Source organism: Cetorhinus maximus, unplaced genomic scaffold (genome assembly GCF_964194155.1).
Source record: "Cetorhinus maximus unplaced genomic scaffold, sCetMax3.hap1.1 HAP1_SCAFFOLD_1502, whole genome shotgun sequence".
NCBI classification, from domain to species: domain Eukaryota; kingdom Metazoa; phylum Chordata; class Chondrichthyes; order Lamniformes; family Cetorhinidae; genus Cetorhinus; species Cetorhinus maximus.
In genome coordinates this window covers 15,178-30,702 of record NW_027597443.1, presented here as the reverse complement: position 1 = coordinate 30,702, position 15,525 = coordinate 15,178, and the positions used below count along the sequence as shown (strand labels likewise).

At 45.0% G+C, this 15,525-nt stretch overlaps 1 pseudogene across 1 annotated transcript in view; it reads right to left on the bottom strand.

Annotated features, from left to right (window-relative positions):
- The window catches only part of LOC144676321 (uncharacterized), a 36,928-nt pseudogene extending 21,638 nt beyond the window's left edge, over positions 1–15,290 (bottom strand). Inside the window, exons 1-3 of the transcript XR_013575301.1 lie at positions 14,785–15,290; positions 12,089–12,276; positions 11,807–11,921 (exon numbers count right to left, since the gene is read on the bottom strand). The product of XR_013575301.1 is annotated as an uncharacterized LOC144676321 (transcript). The remainder of the gene's footprint in view (positions 1–11,806; positions 11,922–12,088; positions 12,277–14,784) is intronic.
- Positions 15,291–15,525: the final 235 nt, after the last annotated feature.

Genomic DNA, 15,525 nt, shown 5'->3' with positions numbered 1-15,525 from the left:
AATTTAATCCAAAAAAGTGTGAGGTGATGCATTTTTGGAGGACTAACTAGACAAGGGAGTACATGATGAATGGTAGGACCTGAGGAAGTACAGACCCTTGGTGTGCATGTCCATAGATCCTTGAACATAAGAACTAGGAGCAGGAGTGGGCAATTCAGCCCCTCGAACCTGCCCCACCATTCATTAAGATCATGGCTGATCTCATTTTGGCCTCAACTCCAATTTCCCTCCCTCTCCCCATAACCTTTCAACCCATTACTAATTAAGTTCGTGTGGTCAAGGTGCTCGCACAATGCTGTGAGGTAAGGAGCTACAGGTTATTCAGCCAGCGATGAGGAAGGGACATTAATATATCTCCAACTCAACAACAACAATTTGTGTTTATATCGCACATTTATTGTTATATAGTTTACCAAGACATTTCACAGAAATGTTAGAAACCATGGAGATACTCAGGCAGGTGACCAATAATTTGGTCAAAGTGGTCGGTCTGAAGGAATATCTTAAAGGATGCAAATGAGGTAGAGAAGCAGAGAGGTTTAGGGAGGGAATTCTAGAGTCTTGGAAACTGACAGAATGGCAACCAGTGATGGAATTATTAAAATCAGTAATTCTCGAATTCAAGAAGAGCAGATATCTCGGGAGGATTGTGAGGCTGGAGGAGGTTACAGAGATAGGAATGATCACAACAATGGAGGAAAACAAGGATGAGAATGTGAAAATTTAGGTGCTGCTTAAATGAGTACCTTCAAATCATTTGTGTAGTTTGTGAATGGCTGTGGGCCAAGTACTGATCCTTGCAGGATCCCACAAATAACAGCCTGTCATCCTGATAATGAGACATTTATTCCGACTCTGTTTTCTGTCTGTGCACCAATTCTCAATCTATAACAGGATATTACCCCAATCCCATGTACTTGAATTATGTTTATTGACATCCTGTGCTTTGTTTAGTAACCTTCTCTCTGTCTCTCCCACTCCTCTCTCTCTTACTCTCTCTGTCACATTGAATTCTCCAGCCAGCGAGTTGTGGATGCTCCATCTTTGAATATATTTCAGGCTGAGGTGGAGAGATTTTTGGGGTCTCGGGGAGTCGAGGGATATGGGGAGTGGGCAGGAAAGTGGAGTTGAAGCCCAAGGTCAGCCACAATCGTATTGAATGGTGGAGCAGGCTCGATGGGGTGTTAGGTCTTCTCTTGTTCCTATTTCGTATGTTCTTATAGAGGCCAGAGTCTAGTGTCGGCCCAGACCGGGTGGCAGGTTCCCTCCCCTGATGGTCATTAATGAACCAGTTGGGTTTTTATGACAATCCAGCAGTTTTCGTGGTCACTTTTTCCCAGTGCCGGCCCCAAAAATTCCCAGATTCATTCAGCTCAATTTCACAACCTGCCTTTGTCTTTTTGTGGGTTCTCTCTCACTCCCCTTTTTCTGTTTTAAATCAATTCCACAGGGTATTAGAAGGGGAGGATTTGCAGTCGGGAAACTGAAACCAAACATCACATCAGGATCTGATGGAGTCGCCTAATTTATCTTAAACTGAGTATCTTCAGATTTTGAACATGGAAGGAAAAAGCACCGTTCACAGTGGGGAGACACCGTACACGTGTTCTGTGTGTGGACGAGGCTTCAGCCAATCATCTGACCTGACGGAGCATAAATGCAGTCACAATGGAGAGAAACCATGGAAATGTGGGGACTGTGGGAAGAGATTCAAATCCCCATCGGAACTGGGAACGCATTGGTGCACTCACACTGGGGAGAGACCATTCACTTGCTCTGAGCGTGGGAAGGGATTCACTCAATTAGCCAACCTCATGAGACACCAGCGAGTTAACACAGATGAGAGACCTTTTAAATGCCCACAGTGTGAGAACTGCTTCAAAAGTTCTGTGGAACTAAAGTCCCATCAACATGTTCACGCTGATGAGAGACCGTTCAGGTGCTCTCACTGTGGGACTGGGTTCAGACGATCATCTCAACTCATCACGCACCAGAGAGTTCACACTGGAGAGAGGCCATTTACCTGCTCCGAATGTGGGAAGGGATTCACTCAGTCATCCAACCTGCTGCTGCACCAGAGAGTTCACACTGGAGAGAGGCCATTTACCTGCTTCGAATGTGGGAAGGGATTCACTCAGTCGTCCAACCTGCTGCTGCACCAGAGAGTTCACACTGGAGAGAGGCCATTTACCTGCTCCGAATGTGGAAAGGGATTCACTCAGTCATCCAACCTGCTGCTGCACCAGAGAGTTCACACTGGAGAGAGGCCATTTACCTGCCCCGAATGTGGGAAGGGATTCAGTCAGTCATCCGGCCTGCGGAGACACCAGAGAGTTCACACTGGAGAGAGGCCATTTACCTGCTCCGAATGTGGGAAGGGATTCAGTCAGTCATCCCACCGGCTAAGACACCAGAGAATTCACAAGTAACTGTCGTGATGGGATTTTGCTCTTAATAACATTCAGGACTGAAGTATGTTGATTATAGTGTGTTTCTGTAGACACTAATAAACTCCAGCCCACTTAGATAAAAGTCAAATAAATCAGCATTGTGTTAAACACAATGCGTTGAACCTTTTTACTATTTTTAACACGTTCGTTCCTTTTTGATAATAAACTCCAGCCCAGTTACATATTATGTATAAAATTGGAATAAATTAGCTTTGCGATGAACAGTTGAGTATTTTTTATATTTCTAGCACAAGTTAGTTCCTTTTTAAAGGCCTCTCCCTCTCCCCTGTCTCCTCCATCCTCACCCCCAGCAACAAGTGTGAGGAGCTCATGGAGCTTCTTTGTCACTAAGATTGAGACAATCTGATCAGCTGCCTCTGCTGCTTCCCTCCCTCCCACTAGCCCACCAGGATAAACTATCTCTAAAGATCCCCCTTGTCCGAGCCTGAACTCGTGATTAAATGACAAAGGGGATGATGGTGCAAGGCAGCATTGGGTGATAATGAGACAAGGAAATAAACTAATGGGACAAGTGGAGAAACAACACAGGCCCAGAGGAGGGATAAATGGTAAAAGAAGAACCATTACCAGCACCTACTGTCAGAAAAAATGGGAGCAGTGGTTATGATCTGAAATTGTCAAAATGAATGTTGAGTCCAGAAGGATGTAAAGTGTCCAATGAAAGATGGGCTGCTGTTCCTCGAGCTTCCATTGAGCTTCATTGGAACAGTGCAGGAGGCTGAGGTCAAAGTGGGAGTGGGTGGAGATTAAACTGGTAAATGACCAGAACCTCAGGGTCACACTTGGAGACTGAAAGGTGATGTTCCACAAAGCAGTTACCCAATTGGGATTTAATCTCCTCAATGTAGAGAAAACCGTACTGTGGTCAGTGAATAGACAATATTGAATAGCAAGAAGTACCAGTAAATCACTGTGCCCCTTGGAAAGTGTTTGGGGCCCTGGAATGTGGGAAGGGAGGAGGTGGACGGGTGCTGCTGCATCTGCTGTGCTTGAATGGAAATGTTTCACACTGATGTTCATAAGAACACAAGAAATAGGAGCAGGGTTGGACTAAAAGGCCCCTTGAGCCTGCTCCACCATTAAATGTTCTTCCAGCTCAACTCCACTTTCCCATCCTATCACCATATCCCTTAGTGCCCAAATATTTATGGATTTCCATCTTGAACATATCAAGATAGAGAACAACAGACTCAGCGCAACTATTAATCTGGGAAATGAACAAACAAGGTGCATGTGAATTACAAATTCACCTCTTCACTGCTTGGTAATCATGTTAAATGAGCTTTACACTGGCCCCATGCTGAAATGTAGTCATTCTCTGAGAGGTATTCTTAATGGTATAATTAGCAAATTTAGAATGAAAATTACCCTCTGCTTCACTGTAAGGCTGAGAGACAACTTTGTAATTGATTCATAATGTCTCAGACTGGCTCATTAGGTCTGCTCATTTCATCTAATCTTATTTTCAGCTAATGGGAGAATGGCTGAAACAGGGGATGGTGAATAACAGCTCGAAACCACAGTCCCCTCTCCCACTGCCATAATGATCCTTACAACATACAGGAATTTGGGACAATGTGACTTTGATGCTCAGATTAGCTCTGCCTCCATATTACAGTAAGGAGCGAAGCACTGGGGATGGTGCAAAAAAGATTTACTGGAATGATGCCAGAATTGGAAAATATGTCAAATTCACAAAGATTTAACAGATTGAAAAGTTTTCCTCTGGAAAAGAAAATGAGGGATGACTTGACTAAGGCCTTTAAGATAATGAAAGGGGTTGACAGGGTAGACAAGTGGAAGAGTTTTCCACTTGTAGATGGTTGAGAATAAATATATGTTAGTCATCAATAAATCTAATGCACAATTCATATGCAACTTCTTCAATCAGAGATAAAAGCAGAAAATCATGGAAATACTCAGCACATCCAGGAGAATCTGTGAATTGAGAAATAGAGTTAAGTTTTCAAGTTTGCTCACTGATGCAGTGCAGTTCTGATGGAAAGTCACAGCCCTGAAATTTAAATACATCTTTCACTCTTCACAGACACTGCCAGATCTACTGAAAATTCCAATATTTTGTTTTTTTTAATTTCAGATTTACAGCACCACCTTTCTCTAACTGTGGTTGAGAATATAGAGCACATTCTTAGAAGGGTTTGAGATCCCAGTGTGAGCTGAAACTCATGTTGCAAAATCACACCATGAAATCACACCAGCTGAATGTGGAAATGGATTCACCTCGTTATTCCATTTTCTGACACAGCAGCACAGTCATACCAGTGGGAGACCATTCAGATACTTCATGTGTGCAACTCTTTGCTCACTGCCCACCTGCTCACACTCCAGTTTTAGAAGGTCAAAGGATTAGATCCACAATTGCTACATTCCAACTGACAAGACAGAGTTTCAGTAGTCAGAATATGGGAAGAAAAATCACTTGTCTGCGCCGCTGCTGAGACTCCAGTGGGTTCAGATCTAACTGTCAGGGTTTGTTCTGTTGTTAATTACACCCAGGACAGAACTATGGTGGAGGGGCCGTGCACTATGGTTGCCATATCAATATTAATAATTTTATATATTGGCCCTATGGCGCCAATCATCATCGGATCATAAAACATAATTATCTTATCAGAAAAGGCCTTTCAATGGCGGTACGTTGACCCAGGATTCAGTGTGGGGCAGAATGTGCTCTATCCTCACGACTGGCGGTCTTCGCGCAGGCGCAGTAGCTGGCTGTGACTGGTACATGCGCATTGCGATCTCTGACTGGAGCATGCGCAGTACCATCTGTACCTGGAGCTGGTGGAAGACGCTGAGAAATGGCGAACACAGGCGAGTAAAAGGAGCCGGTGGGTGGGGGAGGGATGGAGGCGGCGGAGTGGGCGGGGAGGCTTCATGAAGACCCTGTGAAGGTCTGAAATCTTCAATAAGAAGCTACCGGTCCTGCGGTTACACCGCATGGAGAGGGGACAACTCTGACCCGCGTCTCCTCTCGGAGACAGGCCCGAGTTAACAACCGCCATCTTCACAGGGGCAATGTGCAGCAGGGCGCATGCGTGGTCATCCTGGTCCAGGTAGCAGGAGGAGAGGATGTTGTGCAGTTCTTTCCTGGACTGACAGGGATGGATTTTGGAAACTCCTTTTACAGGGGTTTAGAAGGGGAGGATTTACACACAGCAAACTTAAACCAAGAGAAATGTTTGTCTCTTCTCAATTTCTATCTTGGACTGACGGTTAGTGTTTTTGTAAATTTCTGATACTGGATCTTAGAAGTGGAGAGTTGACAGATGGGAAACTCAAATCAAACATCAGTTCAGATCTGGCAGAGTCACTCGACTCGTGAGGACCTGAATATCATCGGCCTTTAAATCTGGAAGGTAAACAGTTGGCCTGTCTGTCTGTGGGCAAAGGTTACTTGTAGGAGAAAGAATAATTAACTGGGGAAAGCCAACTTCAATAGGGTGAGAATGGATCTGACCCAGTAAAGTGGAATCAAAGGTTGGCAGGAGAAACTGTAATTGAGGAATGGGCTGCCTTAAAGAGGAAATAGGTCAGACATAGTAATGACATATTCTTACAAATGAGGAAGGTGTGGCTAACATATTCACAGCTCACTAAATAAGAGAAGAGATTAAGATGAAGATGAATAAGTCTGCTAACAGAGATATCAGGTGGCTAATACAACCGAGAGACAGGATAAAGAAAGAAGATTCAGAGAGAAATTGGAAAAAGAAAGTAAGAGAAGCAAAGAGAGAGTATGAGAAGAGACTGGCAGCTAACATGGAAGGAAATCAAAACGCTTTCTCTGGCTGATACCTAGTAACAGGGTGGTAAAAGGAGACAGGGGCTGATTAGGGATTTAAAAAAGGTGATTTACCCATTGGGACAGGGGGCATGGATGAGGTATAAATGAATATTTGGCATCTGTCTTTACCAAAGAAGATGATGCTGCACAGGTCATGGTTAAAGAGGAGGGAGTTCAAACACTTGTGGTGTTTAATATTGATAAGGAGAAGGTATTATATAGGCTGTCTGATAAAGTTGACAAGGCACCTGAATTGGATGAGATATATCCAAGGGATATATCTGAGGGAATTCAGAGTGGAAATTGTGGAGGCACTGACCATATTATTCCAATCTTCTTCAGACCCATGAGTGGTTACAGAGGACAGGAGAATTGCAAATCATACACCTTTGTTCAAAAAGGGTGTAATGATAAGCCCAGCAACTACCAGACCAGTCTGTTTAGCCTTGGGAGTGATAATTCTGGACAAAATTAATAGTCAATTAAGCAATTGTGGGCTAATTCAGGAAAGCCAGCACAAGTTTGTTAAGGGAAAATCATGTTAAATTAACTTGCTTAAGGTTTTTCGAGAGTTAACAGTGTGGTTGATGAGGGTAATGCTGTTAATGTGGTGTACATGGTCTTCCAAGTGGCATTCGATAAAGTGCCACATAACAGACTTGTGAGCAAAGTTATAGCTCATAGAACAAAATGGGCAGCAGCAACATGGATACAAAATTGACTGAGTGACAGGAAACAGAGATAAATTATTTTTCAGAATGGAGGAAGGTTGAAAGTGGATTTCCCCAGGAGTCAGTGTTAGGACTCCTGCTCCTATGACCTAGACCTTGGTGTTCAGGCACAATTTTGAAATTTATGTGCACAGACTGTGTAGAAGGTCCTTTCTCTGGTGGACCTTAGTGAACCAGTTGAGTTTTTGTGACAATCCAGCATCTTTCATGGTCACTTTTTCCTCGTGCCGGCCCCACAAATTCCCAGATTCATTCAGCTCAGTTTCACAACCTGCCTTTGTTGGTTCTCTCTCACTCCCTCTTTCTGTTTTAAATCAATTCCACAGGATATTAGAAGGAGAGGATTTGCAGTCAGGAAACTGAAACCAAACATGACATCAGGATTTGATGGAGTTGCACAGTTTATCGTAGCCTGAATTTCATCGGATTTTGAACATGGAAGGAAAAAGCACCGTTCACAGTGGGGAGAAACCATAAACGTGTTGTGTGTGTGGACAAGGCTTCAGCCAATCATCTAATCTGTTAATCACATAAATGCAGTCCCAACAGGGAGAAACCGTGGAAATGTGGGGACTGTGGGAAGGGATTCAATTGCATGGAAAGACATCGGTGCAGTTAAACAGCAGAGAGACCGTTCATCTGCTCCGAGTGTGGGAAGGGATTCACTCGTTCATCCTACCTACTGAAACACCAGCGAGTTCACACTGACGAGAGACCTTTTAAATGCTTGGACTGTGGGAAGTGCTACAAATGTTCCTGGGAACTGATGTCCCATCAACGCGTTCACACTGATGAGAGACTGTTCAGCTGCTCTTACTGTGGGACTGGGTTCAGGCGATCATCTCATCTGACTGTGCACCAACGTATTCACACTGGGGAGAAGCCATTTATCTGTTCCAAGTGTGGGAAGGGATTCACTCAATCATCCAACCTGCTGAGACACCAGCATGGTCACACTGGAGAGAGGCATTTCACCTGTTCAGAATGTGGGAAGGGATTCACTGATTCATCCCATCTGTTGATGCACCAGCGAGTTCACAGTGAGGAGACACCTTTTTAATGTCCAGACTGCGGGAAGTGCTATAAAAGTTCCGGGGACCTGGTGTCCCATCAACATGTTCACACTGACGAGAGACCATTCAGGTGCTCTCACTGTGGGACTGGGTTCAGGCGATCAGCTAATCTTATTTCACACCAGCGAGTTCACACTGGAGAGAGGCCGTTCACCTGCTCCGTGTGTGGGAAGGGATTTACTCAGTCATCCAACCTCCTGAAACACCAGCGAGTTCACACAGGGGAGAGACCGTTCACCTGCTTTGAGTGTGGGAAAGGTTTCACTCAGTCATCCAACCTGCTGAGACACCAGCAGGTTCACGAGTAACTACAGTGATTGAGTTTTGCAACTGAACCATGTTTCACTGGGGTCTGTTTCTGCTGATGTTAGTAAACTCCAGCCCAGTTATAGGTGTTAATATTCTGGATAAAAATAAAATCATTAAGCTTTCTATTAAATACATGATGTTGAATCTTTTTACTATCCCTAAGACATTAGTTCCTTTTGAAGGGCTCTCCCTCTCCCCTGTGTCCTCCATCCTCACCTCCAGCAACAAGTGTGAGGAGCTCCTGGAGCTTCTTTGTCACTAAGATTGAGACAATCTGATCAGCTGCCTCTGCTGCTTTCTTCCCTTCCACTAGCCCATCGGGACAAACTTTCTCTAAAGACCCCCCATGTCCGAGCTCTGAACCCACATCTTTCTCCAGTTTCTCTCCCATCTCCCCTTCCTGCCCTCTCAGAGCTCACTTTGTCCATGAGACCCACCTCCTGCTCCATCGACCCTATTCCCGCTAAACTGCTGATCACCCATTTTCCCCATGTTCACTGATATTGTTAATGGCCCTCTTTCTTCAGGTACTGTCCCTGTCACCTTCAAATCTGCCATCATCACCTGTCCTGAATAAAACCAACACTTGACCCCACTATCCTATTAAACCCCGCTCCAGCTCCAACCTCCTTTCGCTCTCCAAAGTCCTGATCACCCCCCAAATCCATGTCCACATTTCCCAGAACTCCATGTTTAAATCCCTCCAATAAGATCTCTGTCCCTGTCACGGTATCGAAATAGCTCTTCCCAAAGGCACCAATGACACCCGATGTGAATGTGACAAAGGAAAACTCCCTCATTGTCCTTCTTGGCCTGTCCGCAGCCTCTAACAACGTGGACCAAACCGTCCTCCTCCAATGCCTCTGCACTGGTGGCCAGCTGGGTGGGACATGATGAAACAATGTACAAACAATTCAAGGGCTGACTGACTTGAAGAAATAACCGGGCAGACAGGGAATGTCACCGTTAGGACAAGGAGAGTCCCTGGTTTCAGTGAATGAACCGTGTGTGAATCTGCGGATTGCCACGGTCTCCGAATGATATTCATGGGTTAATATCGTATAATCTGTCTAATATTTACAAACACCAGATGGCCATGACTAACTCGAGAAAGAATGTAGCAAACAAGATTAGTCCTTTTTTTTCCCCATACTATAAAAGCAGGGACCTTCCAGTCGAATTTGGACTTCACCTATGGACTGGGTTGGCGACCGGTGCCAGGAATTTGAGGATATCTCTCGACCAGCCATCGCCGCAGGGTCCCCAGTGGGCAGAAGGGCATGAGATTATTGTTTGTAGTTGTGTAGATGCAATAAAGTAACATTTATAATCAATTGTCTCCTTTGATTCCACTAATATCGGTCAGATCTGAACAAAGTGTTACCCAGTGTAACGTAACAAACCGACAGACGGGTGCTGAGGAGAATCTAAAACACTCGGCATGAGTCAGCTGTGCGATGGAAAAGAAAGTTTAATGATGAATATGCAGATACAGGAGAGCCCCAAAGACATCTCATCGATACAAGTTTCTCCCATACGTTTGGAGTATTTTGTAGACATTACAGCATTGATCATGATTACAGAATGAATCATGTGCCCTTGTTTATAATTTCCATCCTGTACGTTCATGCCGATGTAGAAATGGTCTGCACCCATACCTGGTACCTCTATTTTCCCTCTCCACCCTCACACCAGAAGTGCACTTCCTCTGACTTCCTCGACTTTCTAGCTCCTTCTCACTGTCTCCCTTTCCATCAAAAATCAGCAAATTGTTAAAAAACAATGTAAAAATAATGTCTAACCTCGTAATCCCAACATTAGCAGGAAGTCCCCGTTGGAGATCTGTTCATTCGATTATACCCTAATCCTTCTGTTAGTCCTAAATTAATTACGTTAGGCTAAGCAGAATTATGAACTTGAAGCATATATGTGTTAAAGGCACATTCCCCCTCTTTCAAGGGTTAGGACAGGTTAGGAAGAAGGTTCATATTGTCATCATTCAGAACAACCCAGATTATAAAGGAACTACTGATCTCAAAGACAACCTCTTGTCATATGTGTGGAGTGGGTGTGCCAAATCAGGTTTAAAGGGCTGAAATGACATCACGTTAACATCTGGAACTCAGATGGGGATATGGATTTGTGTTAGGTGGGAAGATCTGGATCAGTGTATTTCTCCAGGGAGCCTGAAGATCAGAGGGACAGTATTTCAGAACTGATTCCTGTGATAGCAGCAATCCCATTGCTGTCTGTGAAAAAGACCGATGGAAATATTTAAAGTGGAAACCATCGGCATGTTGGAGGATGATGTACACAAAGAATTTGTGAACTATCTGAGGATAATGGTGATAGGAAAGGAATGGATCTGGAAAGCAGCAGACACTTCATGTTGCTCCAGGAGAAGTGGGGCCTGGTTGTGTAGGTGTCAAGTTTTACACAGCACACAGACAGCCTGTGGTTTCACCCTGGATGAAGAATCTCCAAATCGTACCACTCACATCACTGGATGGGATTCTCAGGAGCCATGTTGTCTGCTTGGTGAGGAAGGTTTGTGTTATAGCTAATGAGAAGCAGCACAAACAACCACACACAGAGACCCACACACACATTCTCTGTCAGTCTCACACACTCAGAAATCATGTCCACACCCACTTCCATACTCAGGGACGCACCCGCACTCATACAAACAGACACATGAGGACACATCCTGTCCTATCAGGTGGACAACAACAACCAAAGTGACTAATACTGGGGATAAAGTATTGGTGCCTGTGAAGAACACTGTTTTTAGCACATTCAAGTCAACATCACCCTCCATAGCCTGTGAGCGATTTTGACCATCCAATCTCACCCCTTTCTCTGAACATTAAATCTATATTGAACAACATCTGGGACAGAGGCTACAACACAATTAGAACAATGAGCTGTCTATTGCCAGCCTTGGTGACAGTGGGAGGTTGTAACATTTCAGAACAACATCCGTGGATAATTACAGCCTCTAATTTCCTCTTGGAATGACTGAAAATGTCAACTCCTCTCATGTTGATGGTCTGTTTGATGAGAGAATTCTGAGGCAGGTCACACGGAGAAAGAATATAATGTTGTTTTGATTCAGTATCCAATATTCCCCTGAGTTTGTTCATTGCTGCCCCAATATCCTGAGACGTGTTCTTATGTTCAAAAGGAACTATTTTGTGCTAGCAATATTAAAAAAGACTCAATGCACCATGTGTTTAACACAAATCTGATTGTTATCCAGAATATAAACCCCTATAACTGGGCTGGAGTTTATTATCATCAGCAGAAACAGACCCCAATGAACATGGTTTAGACCTGGATGTGATTCACAGCAAAATCCAATCACTTGTTAATTGTGAACTCAATGGTGTCTCAGCAGGTTAGTGACTGAGTGAATCCCTTCCCACACTCGGAGCAGCTGAATGGCCTCTCTCCAGTGTGAATTCGCTGGTGTACAGTGAGTTGAGATGACCACCTAAACCCAGTCCCACAGTGAGAGCACCTGAACGGTCTCTCGTTAGTGTGAACACGTTGATGGGACATCAGTTCACTGGAATTTTAAAGCACTTCTCACAGTCTGGGCATTTAAAAGGCCACTCGGCAGTGTGAATTTGTTGATGTGTCAGTAGTTGAGATGACTGAGTAAATCTCTTGCCGCACTCGGAGCAGCTGAACAACTTCTCCCCAGTGTGAACTCGCTGGTGTCTCACAAGGTTGTTTGAATGGGTGAATCTTTTCCCACAGTCGGAGCAGCTGAATGGCCTCCCCTCAGTGTGAGTTTGTTCGTGTCTCAGCAGGGTGGATAACTGAGTGAATCCCTTCCCACACTCCGTACAGGTGAATGGCCTCTCCCCAGTGTGAATGTGCTGGTGTATGGTGAGTTCTGATAAATATATGCTTTCTTTACCACCTGATCCACCTGTCCGGCCACCTTCAGGGACCTGTGGACATGGACTCCGAGGTCTCTCACTTCCTCTACCCCTCCCAATATTCTCCTGTTTATTGTGTATTCTCCAGCTTTGTTTGCCCTCCCCAAATGCATTAGCATGAATTTTCTTTCTTTTTTACAGCTGATTTAAAGTTGCAGATTTCGCTCCAAAGGTTAAATTGGGATTGATATTCAAAGTTAACTATTTAACTGCAGCAACAACTTCAGCTGGGAGTCAGTGAATTAAGAGGAAAGATCCCAGACAGCAGTTCTTCAAGGTACACTGCAGGCCCGACAGCTTAATCAGCTCCACTCTCAGCTCAGGAGAGCTCAACAATTCCACATCCTGTCCACAGGGGAGTTCTCCTGGTGCAGTGGGACCAACATTTGTGCTTTAACTGACAGCACCAAAAAAACTAGATTAATCAGTTAGTCTGATTGCTGTTTGTGGAATCTTACTGTGCACAAACTGGCTGTCATGAAACAAAAACAACTTATATAAAACATCCCAAGGTGCTTCGGAGGAGTTTCATAAAGAAAAAACTGACAAGTCACATAGGGAGATATTAGGGTCAATGGACAAAGCCGTGATTGAAGAGGTAAATTTTAACCAACATCTTTAATCAGGAGAGAGAGGTGGAGGGGTGGAGAAGTTGAGGGAGAGAATTTCAAAGCTTCACACCTAGGCACGGCCATCAGTGGTGGAGTAATTAAAGTCAGGGATGCCAAAGAGGCCAGGAGGATGAGTGCTGAAATCTAGGAGAGTTGTAGGACTGGAGATTAGAGAGATAGAGAGGGATGAGGCCATGGAGGGATTTGAAACAAGTATGCAATTTTAAAATGGAGACATTGCTTGACCAAGAGCCAATGTGGGTCAATGAGCACAGGGGTGATAGGTGAACGGGATTTGAGGTGAGAACACACAGGCACAGAGTTTTGTATGATCTCATGATTCCGTGTGGGACGGGGTGAATGTGAGGGGCCGGCCAGGAACGTATTGGAATCATCAAGTCTAAAGGTAACACGGACATGGATGAGGGTTTGAGCAGCAGATGAGCTGGGGTGAGGTGGAGACGGGCGACGTTTTGGAGATTGAAATATCTGGTGTTAGTGATGGTGTGGATATGTGGTCAGAAACTCATCTTGGAGTTGAAGATTGTGAACAGTGTGGTTCAGCCTCAGACAGTTCCCAGAGGGAGGGATGGACTCGGTGAGGGAATGGGAATTTTAGTGGTGACCGAAGACAATGGTTCTGGTCTTCCCAATTTTTAATTGGTGGAAATTTCTGCTCATCCAGTACTGGGTGTGTGATAAGCAGTTTGATAATTTAGTAACAATGGAGGAATGGAGAGGGATGGTGGTGAGGTAGAGCTGGGTGTTGTCAGTGTACATGTGAAAACTAACACGGTGCTTTTGGATGATGTCACCGAGTGGCAGCATGTAGATGAGAAATAGGAGGGGCCAAGGATAGATCCTTGGGGGACACCAAGTACAAGGACTTTGGAGAGGAAAGGGAGGTTGAAGCTGGGGCAGTAGTTTGTGAAGACAATGGGGGATCAGAGGTTTTTTTTTTAGGATGGGTGATGAGGATGCATTGAAAGGTGAAGAGGGACAGTCCCAGAAGAGAGAGAGATAACCATTAACAATATCAGCTACATGGAGAAATTAGATGATCAGCAGTTTAGTGGGAATAGGATCGATGGGGCAGAAGCTGGGTCTCATGGACAAGATGAGTGCTGAGAGGGCACGAGGGGCGATGGGAGAGAAACTGGAGGAAGATGTGGGTTCAGAGCTCGGGCATGGGGGATCTTTAGAGACAGTTTGTCTCGGTGGGATAGTGGAAGGGAGGGAAGCAGCAGAGGCAGCTGATTGGATTGTCTCAATCTTAGTGGCAAAGAAGCTCCATGAGCTCCTCACACTTGTTGTTGGAGGTGAGGATGGAGGAGACAGGGGAGAGGGAGGGTCCTTCAAAATGAACTAACTTGTGTTAGAGCCACTAAAAAGACTCAACTCACTGTATTTCATACAAAGCTGATTTATTTGACTTTATCATATCATATATTTTTTTAATATTAACACCTATAACTGGGCTGATGTTTACTAACATCAGCAGAAACAGACTCCAATGTACATGGGTCAGTCCTGGATGTGACTAACAGGAAAATCCACTCAATGTTCTGAGTTACTTGTGAACTTGCTGGTGTCTCAGCAGGCTGGATCACCGAGTGAAACCCTTCCCACACTTGGAGCAGGCGAACGGTCTCTCCCCAGTGTGAGTTCGCAGGTGTAAAGTGAGCTGAGATGATTCCCTGAACCCAGTCCCACAGTGACAGCACCTGAATGGTCTCTCGTCAGTGTGAACACGTTGATGGGACATCAGGTTCCCGGAACTTTTGTAGGACTTCCCGCAGTCTGGGCATTTAAAAGGTCTCTCGTCAGTGTGAACTCGCTGGTGTGTCAGCAGATGCGATAATTGAATGAATCCCTTCCCACACTGGGAGCAGGTGAACGGTCTCTCCCCTGTATGAACTCACTGGTATCTGAGTAGGAAGGATGACTCAGTGAATCCCTTCCCACACTGGGAGCAGGTGAACGGTCTCTCCCCTGCGTGAACTCGCTGATGTTGTACCAGCCCTGATGGTCGCGTAAATCCACTCCCACAATCGGGGCAGGTGAACGGCTTCTCCCCTGTGTAAACTCGCTGGTGTCTCAGCAGGCTGGATGATCAAGTGAATCCCTTCCCACATACGAAGCAGGTGAACGGTCTCTCCCCAGTGTGACTGCGCCGATGAGTTTCCAGCTCAGACGGGAATCTGAATCCCATTCCACAATCCCCACATTTCCACGGTGTCTCCCCACTGTGAACGGTGCTTTGTCCGTCCATGTTCAATAGGGCGACTCCGTCAGATCCTGATGTGATGTTTGGTTTCAGTTTCCTGACTGCAAATCCTCCCCTTCTAATACCCTGTGAAACTGATTTAAAACAGAAAAAAGGGAGTGAGAGAGAACCCACAAAAACACAAAGGCAGGTTGTGAAATTGAGCTGAATGAATCTGGAAATTTGTGGGGCCGGCACGAGGAAAAAGTGACCATGAAAACTGCTGGATTGTCATCAAAACCCAACTGGTTCACTAATGTCCTTCAGGGAAGGGAACCTGCCACCCGGTCTGGGCCTACACAAGACTCT